At 40.4% G+C, this 7,671-nt stretch overlaps 1 pseudogene; it reads left to right on the top strand.

The window, feature by feature from the left end:
* LOC131742788 (nitric oxide synthase-interacting protein-like) overlaps positions 1 to 6,799 on the top strand; it is a 177,674-nt pseudogene extending 170,875 nt beyond the window's left edge.
* The last annotated feature ends 872 nt before the right edge of the window (positions 6,800 to 7,671 follow it).

Consider the following 7,671-nt stretch of genomic DNA (forward strand, 5'->3'; position numbering starts at 1 on the left):
AATTTGATCAAATCCAATACACCAATTTTTCTTTTTATGGGTAGTTCCACTGGTGTCAAGTCTAAGGACTCCTTAGATCCTTAGATCCTAAGGATTTTCTCCTATATTTTTTAAAAGAACTCTTATAGTTTTACATTTTATATGATACATTTATGATACACTTTGGTTTCGATTTTTGTAAGATACGATGTTGAAGCTTTATGATTGTTTTCTTGCTTATGGGTGTCCAATTGCTCTAGTACCATTTGTTGAAAAGGCTATCCTTCCCCTATTGAATTGCTTTTGCAAATTTGTCAAAATTAGTTGGGCTTATTTGTCTCCTATTTTTGAACTGTTCTGTTTCCCTGATTTACTTGTCTATCCCTTCTCCAAGTAGCTTTGATCACTAAGCTATTATTATTAATTGCTTAGACATTCTTTCCCCTTTATTCTTCTTTCTTAAAACTGTTTTAGCCATTCTAGTTCCTTAACTTTCCATTTAAATTTCATTGGTTTTTTTCTACATACCCCCCCAAAATCTTGTTAGGATTTTTTTTAAAAGTGCATTAAACCTGTATATCAATTTGGGAAGAACTGGAATCTTTACTATGTTGAATTTTCCAATCTATCAACATGGTATGTCTCTCCATTTATTTAGCTCTTTGCTTTCTTTCATCACCCTGAGGCCCTCTGGTTTCTGATGCTGAGGCAGATAATACTGAATCTTAATTTCAGGACTTACACCACAATAATGTCCAGGGTTTTTAGTTGTATTTCATATGAGTATAGGGAAAAAAACATCTACTCCATGTTCCTGGAAGTGGTCTTTATAACTTAACCATACAATTGCTAAAGAAGTTTTAACCTCTTCACTAGTATGCCACAGAGCACGGCGATGTAGCCAACTGCTTTCTCCCTCTAAGCAAATGATATTGTTGTCCATATTTACCAAATATTTAACTCTTGTTTATAGCATAATTCACTCCTTTGCACCAGTGATAAGTCACCACCTACTTACCCCTCTAATATTTTTCCATTTTTCCCCCAAACCATTGGAAACTTTATTACTAAGAACTAAAGTGGCCTGCCTCACTTTGCAGTCTGCCCACTGCAGAATTACAAATACTTGGGGGACAAGAAGCTGATTAAAGATCAATCTTAAATGAAGTAAAACAACTTCGGAATCTCAAAGGGAAAAGAATATTTAATTTACCAACCAACCAACAAGAAAATCTACTTACAATTTTACAGAATCCCTCAGTTTCTCAAAAAGCGAGGTCATATTAATAACAGCACACTGGCTTAAAGACTAATAGTTAATCAGCATAAAGCAAATATATATAATGGTAACATTTTTGGTTTAAGAAAGCTATTAATTGATGACAAAATTATTTTTAGGTGCTATTTAAGAGTCAATTTAAGCTGAATCTGCTAGAAGATACGGATTTTTTCCTATTTATTTCTCTATTTATTTACTTAGTAAAATTGGTATTAATAAGGAAACAACTTTATTTTAACATGCAAAGTAACATATTCTCCTTCTAGTGTATGATGATGATATAAAACCCCAAAGAATAAAATGTTCAAGGCTAAACTACATTAACAAGAGCATTATTAATCCGGGAAATTACAAAACCTGGATCTACAAATAATAAGTAGTCAAATTTAATACTTTTAATTTCATAAATGTTAAGCTGTTCCTCGAGAAAAATATGGGAGCAAAAAAAGGAAGGGAGGGAAAGAGAGCAAGAACAAAGAGGAAATACTGGGTGTAGGAATTATCTAGTCTACAGGCAGATTTAAACGCAACTGTTCCTGAGTGCCAGGAACCAAGCACTATCCCGGCAGGAAGCATGTGCTCAACATATGTTTTCTGACTACGAGCAAGTTGAAAAAAAAAAAAGTAGTTTTGGTTCCTCTTCTCTTAATTATCTTTCTTCTGAGGTCTGATGAATTTCAGGGAAAATAACATTGTCACTTTTAAGGGATTCTGAGATTTCCTCCAATTCTTGATTTTAACATTATATTTTCTTCTCTCCTTTTTTAAGTAACCCAAAGCTTTCCTTATCTGGTTCAATATGAGAATACCTATAGTACCTTATCTTCTGTCAAAGTAGGAAGCCTTAACTGAGTGGACAGTAGCTTCCTCAATAGTGGGTTTCGGGTGCTACTGGGTAACTGCATGTCACGTTTACTATAACCATGAGATAAATATGACAGGTATAAGCCATCCGTAATTTACAATGGGGACAGAGGCAGAGAGAGGTTAAAATGCCAAAAGGAGTACAAACAACTGAATATAGACCAAACTCTAGCCTCTTGACTCCCTACCTAGAGTTTTCTCCCTCTAGATTCTTATTTCTTTAACCAAGAGAGGAGAGAGGGGACTCCTGGAAAGGTCATAAGGATTTTGAGTGGCATCCTGGAATCCACACAGAGAAGTACTAATCACCGTCTGAAGACCTAAGAAACATCTCGCACATGTATGTACAGCCATTCTCATACACACACCGCCCCCCCACACACATGTGCATTTTCAATTACCTAAATATAAGTTCATTTTAAGATGTTACTGAATACCTACTACTTATGTATATTCCAAGGTATTGGGGAGGAAGAAAATGTCCTTTACCCTTTGAGATTCTTCTGGCTGGTCTAAGAATCAAATTGACATGAGACAGCTTAACAGGAAAAAAATCAAACAAATGTTTAACAACATGTATACATGAGAAAGACCCAGGAAAACCAAGTAACCGGCCAATCTAGCCAAAGCCCTCACCTTAAATACCATCCTCAGCTGAAGACAAAGGAGGACGCTGAGGATGAGGAGTCAGTTATGGGAGGAAAAGCCCAGTAAACAAGGGTAAGGTTGTTATATAAATTTAAGTCCGTGTCTTCTCCACTGATAAAGAGTTTCTAGAGGTTTGGGCATTCTCCTCATCCAGGTACCAAGAGGGGAGACACCCCTACAAGTGGAGATTTCCCTTACAAATATAAATGTTTCTTACAAAAGGGTAACTCCTACTTGGTGTTCAGTTTTTCCCAAGTCTGCTGTATCTTAGAAAACAAGCGGTTTCAAATAATTAATATGCCAAAGAGACACATTGTAGGGTGGTAAATTCTGCTCCCCTCCGAAGGCAATACGAACTAAAAGGCACTGGGAATCTTCAATGAATACATTTTTTAGTTAAGATCTGGTAAGGGAAACCTAGTCAACATTCTGCCCCCAGTGATAGCCTATGTACTATATCCAGTGACCAGAAAGGATAGACAGGGAAAGGATTCTACAGCTCTTCTCTATGCTAGTTCCCAAAAAAGGCCATAAGGCAAGGAGTTCTCCTGGTTTGTACTCAGTTTACCAACGCTCGGAACGTGTTGGTGGATTAAGCGTCGTTTCCTTTACAAATCTGTTTTACAGAAAGAATAATAGGCTGCAAACTATACCCAGCAGGAGCAGTAAATCGGCCATAAGACCGGCAATAACAATAATGCTACATTTAAGCAAGGTACCCCCATAAAACCACAGAAACACAGGGCCAATTCTAAATGACCCATTAATAGTTTCGCCCTACCACACAGCACATTTCTCCTGTGCTTAAAACATGTTTGAACATTAACAACAACAGCTGCATCTTACATTTAGTGGCATCATTTAATTTTAGGTGTGCGCAGAGGATTCAAGCTACCCTGTCTCAAGTGAGTTACTGGAAAAAAAAAAAAAAAAAAGGAGAAAGGGGGCTGCTGCCTGGGCTTTGTGTTCACAGCAATTAGTTTTAACTGTCTGGAATCTGACTTTAAATAATTTTATAGCTTGGGCGAGATCTCTGCCATTTACCATGTGTGCCCTTCCTATTTTTATGGAAACCAGGACCTCATTCTGAGGCTCTTGCCTGTCAGAGCTGCAGGTGAAGGCCAGCTGGGGCCTGCGGCACTTTGTGCGAATATTAGCATCTGAAGAGGGTTTCTGGAGGCCTTGTGTCTTTGGGGACGTAATGCTCTAGTCAGATGCAATAGCCTTGCCTCTAAGTTGCCTTGCCAGCAAATACAAATCCTTAGGAAATGAGCAGTCCGGGCCTGGTGGCTGTACACGTCTTCAGAAAAGGGTCTGGGTGAGGTTTTAGGGTAAGGGGGAAGGAGAGGGAAAACAGGAGCAAGGCAGGATGTTAGAGGCTGTGTGCTCTGGCAGAGTGGCTGAAGTTCATTAACAATTATCTCCAGCTCCCCACAGCTGTGTGTACAAGATTTCATATATGACACATGCTGCCTTTGATTAATGGGGTAACAGTATCTCTGTGATGGGAAATGTTGGCTTGTGGAAAATCACAGCAAATCACAGTCTACCGAAAAGATACTTGTGAAAATCTTTCCTGTGTCAAATATTAATGCAGACTACACACAGAGAAATCGAAGACTAATTAATTCCTGCACTAAAGGAAAGAGAGTTAATCCAGTTTCCAGTATCCTGAAACCTGTAATCCTTATGAAGGCAAATCTTCCAGGAAGAACACCAAAATTGACACACGTGAAAAAATCTTCAGATCCAGGGGAAGCTTTTTATAGGAAGAGAAAGGTTAGCAGGTTTCCACCCACCCACTAAAACAAAGAGGCGTTTCTTGACCTTTAGTCCTACCACCTACCTGAATATCTATTTAAGACCAATCTATTTAAGACTCTACCTAATTGAAGTCTTAGGATTACAAATAAATCATTAGCACATTCCAACTAATTGAAACTAAGAAGTCTGCACTTGGCAGATTCAAACAGAGTTAAAAAACCAAAACGTCTATTTCTGTAAGGAGCTTTAGTGGTCATAAAAACAATTTCTCCTTATCTTGCAGGATAAAACTGAGGGCTGACATGTGGAAGCAATTGGAAAATGCCCAGATTCGCTGGGGACTGAATGCCAGGTGATACTTGAATAGAAAAGGGAAGAAGGTGACAAGAGTATGTTCTGAGTACTATACAAGTTTAGCATTTTTGCCTTCTTAATTAATATGTTTAAAAATCAAAAATATATAGCATACAGAGTTTAAACAAGTAGAAGCTGAAGAACCTTGACTAGTCCACTCATCTTTGGAGGCTCGCACTCTGACTCTCCCTGATGACACCCTTCTCTTATTTTGTGTTATGGAGGAAGGGGCAAGGAACTCTTCTGAACTTTATTTTCATCATTCCTCTGTTTTTATTTGGAGTTTTATCACTTACATGTTCTCCAATTAACAGGCATGATTTCATATTCTATGTATTAACAATTTGCTTTTTTCACCGTTTTTGAGATTTATCATGTTCATGTTAATTCACACTGCTACATTAGTTTTCACTGCTGTATAATATTCAAGTGTATAACAATGCCATACTTTATCCATCCTCCTACTGTGTGAATAAATGAAACCTAGCTATTTGGGCCGAGAGCTTGGATGACCTGAGACAACATAACATTAGTTGTTTGCTCAAGAAGAGCCTTGTGCAGAAAGATAAGACTACAACCTGAGAAATAGCTTCACTCGTATCATCAGGAAATTCTTGCAGTTCACTTTATCCAGGCAAATAATTTGCATATTTGGAAAAACACCTCTTTTAAAAGTACAAGAGTCTGATCATCTGGACACAGGGTGAGCTTATCAGAACAAAGGCATTTAAAAAATTACTCTATTAGCCCCAAAGGCAAGAAAATAGGGGAGAAGGATCCAAGCAAAGATGGGACAAATAGAAAACGACTAGCAGGATGGTAGATTTAAATACAACCCTGTCGATAATAACATTACATGCAAATTGTCTAAACGTAAGAAACAGAGACGGTCAAAAAAGGTAAAAAGCAAGAACTAATCATCATCCACAAAATACCAACTTTTAATATTAAGAATAAATAAGTTAACAGTAAAAGGATGGAAAAAGATATAGCATGAAAACACCAGTCAAAAGAAAGCTGGCTAAATTAACATAAGACGCAATCTCTGGTTCCTTTCTGGTTTAAGGGCACATCTGAAGAAGCCAGGAAGAAAAAAGGAGTCGTTTGTAAGGAAGATGCAGCTCTGCAACAGCAGCACTGCAGGGCCCGCACACTCACCATGACAAGGAGGAGGACACAGAGGCCTCAGGCTACGGAACCCAGAAATGGGCCGGGATGCTGTCCAGGATTTCGACTGCTGCGGCCTCACTCTGCAGCCCTGCCCCAGCCTCAACCGTCACACCGGATGGCCTCCTGGATGAGTGAAGCAATCCTGGAGTACATTTTGCACCAGAAGGAGAACGCCCAGCAGATGAAGACCGGCCAGAAGCAGCTGGGCGCGAGTACAAAAAGTGGCAGTGGCTGGGGTGAAAGACCAGGTGCGGGGCTTCCTGGAGGGGGTGGCCATCGTGAGCTGACTCCTCAACCCCTTCATGCCCAGGGCTGCCTCGGGGAATGGCCCAAATGATGCCTGACCCCGGGGCACGCGCAGCCCTGCAAGCAAGGACAAGGGCAAAGTTCTACCCAGCTTCTGGATCCTGTCGCTGACTCCGGAGGCCAAGGCCACCACGCTGGAGAAGTTGTCGCATACAGCGACCTGCCCAACATCGCGGCAGCTGCTCTGCACAACGGCCCTGACGCCCCTGCGCTTCACGCCGCTGGGAGGCTGTGTGGACCACGTGGGGCTCGCCACGCACCACGACAAACCAACAACGCCACGCCTGCGCAGTCCTGCAGCCCTCGAGGTGCCGCAGGCACCTGAGTGCAGTGGAGAAGCTGATTCAGAAGGACGTGTTGGACGCCGTGACCGGAAGGAAGCTCACTAACCAGATATGGTGGCTGCAGCGGGACACTACCGGCTTTGCAAGATGAGAAATGAAATCGCCGCCAGTGATTCAGGCCTAAGTGTGCTGGAGATCAAATAAATGGGCTGAGACGACAGCGAAAAAAACCTCTGGAACCAGATTGCCCGAGTACAAACCCTGGTTCACTGCTAACTAGCTTGAGTAAATTACATTAACCCTGGGGGGGGGCGGGGGCGGGGCGCCAGGAGTGATTGGTTCCAGGACCCCTATAACCAAAATCCACCCGAAGATGCTTGAGTCCCTCATTTAGAGTGGCGAAATATTTGCATATAACCTACACACATCCTCCCATACACTTTAAATCATCTCTAAATTACTTATGTAATACAATGTAAATACTTTGTAAATAGTTGTACTCTGTGAATTCAAGTTTTGCTTTCTGGAATTTTCTGGAATTTGGGGGGGAAAGGAATGTTTTATATCTGGGGCTGGGTGAATTTGCGGATGCAGAACCTGCTGACTGTAGTCTGTTTCTCAAAGGACCGATGTGAAGATTAAATGAGTAAAATAAGTGATTAGTACAGTTCATGGCACATAGTAAATACTCAATAAATATTAGTTATTTGTATTATTAGTAGAGGACATTAGTAGGGGACATCCCTGAATTATCTTAGACTATGATAGGAATGCATCAAATATTGTACACTTATGTATGACACATGATGTTGATTTACCATAGAACTATTTATCAATTAAGAATACTTGCAGCTTATAGAATTTTTAACATAGTAGTTTAAGCAAGCAACCTATTTCCTACTACCTACAACAGGGACAGGGATTTGTTACCTTGGTAAACTGGTGCTTGCCTTTACATTAGTTAGTCCCTGATAGCATGTGTGGTCCATTTTGGCTCAATTGCTTGCCCTCTCAGCAAATGAG

This window comes from Kogia breviceps, chromosome 15 (assembly GCF_026419965.1).
Source record: "Kogia breviceps isolate mKogBre1 chromosome 15, mKogBre1 haplotype 1, whole genome shotgun sequence".
Lineage (NCBI taxonomy): Eukaryota > Metazoa > Chordata > Mammalia > Artiodactyla > Physeteridae > Kogia > Kogia breviceps.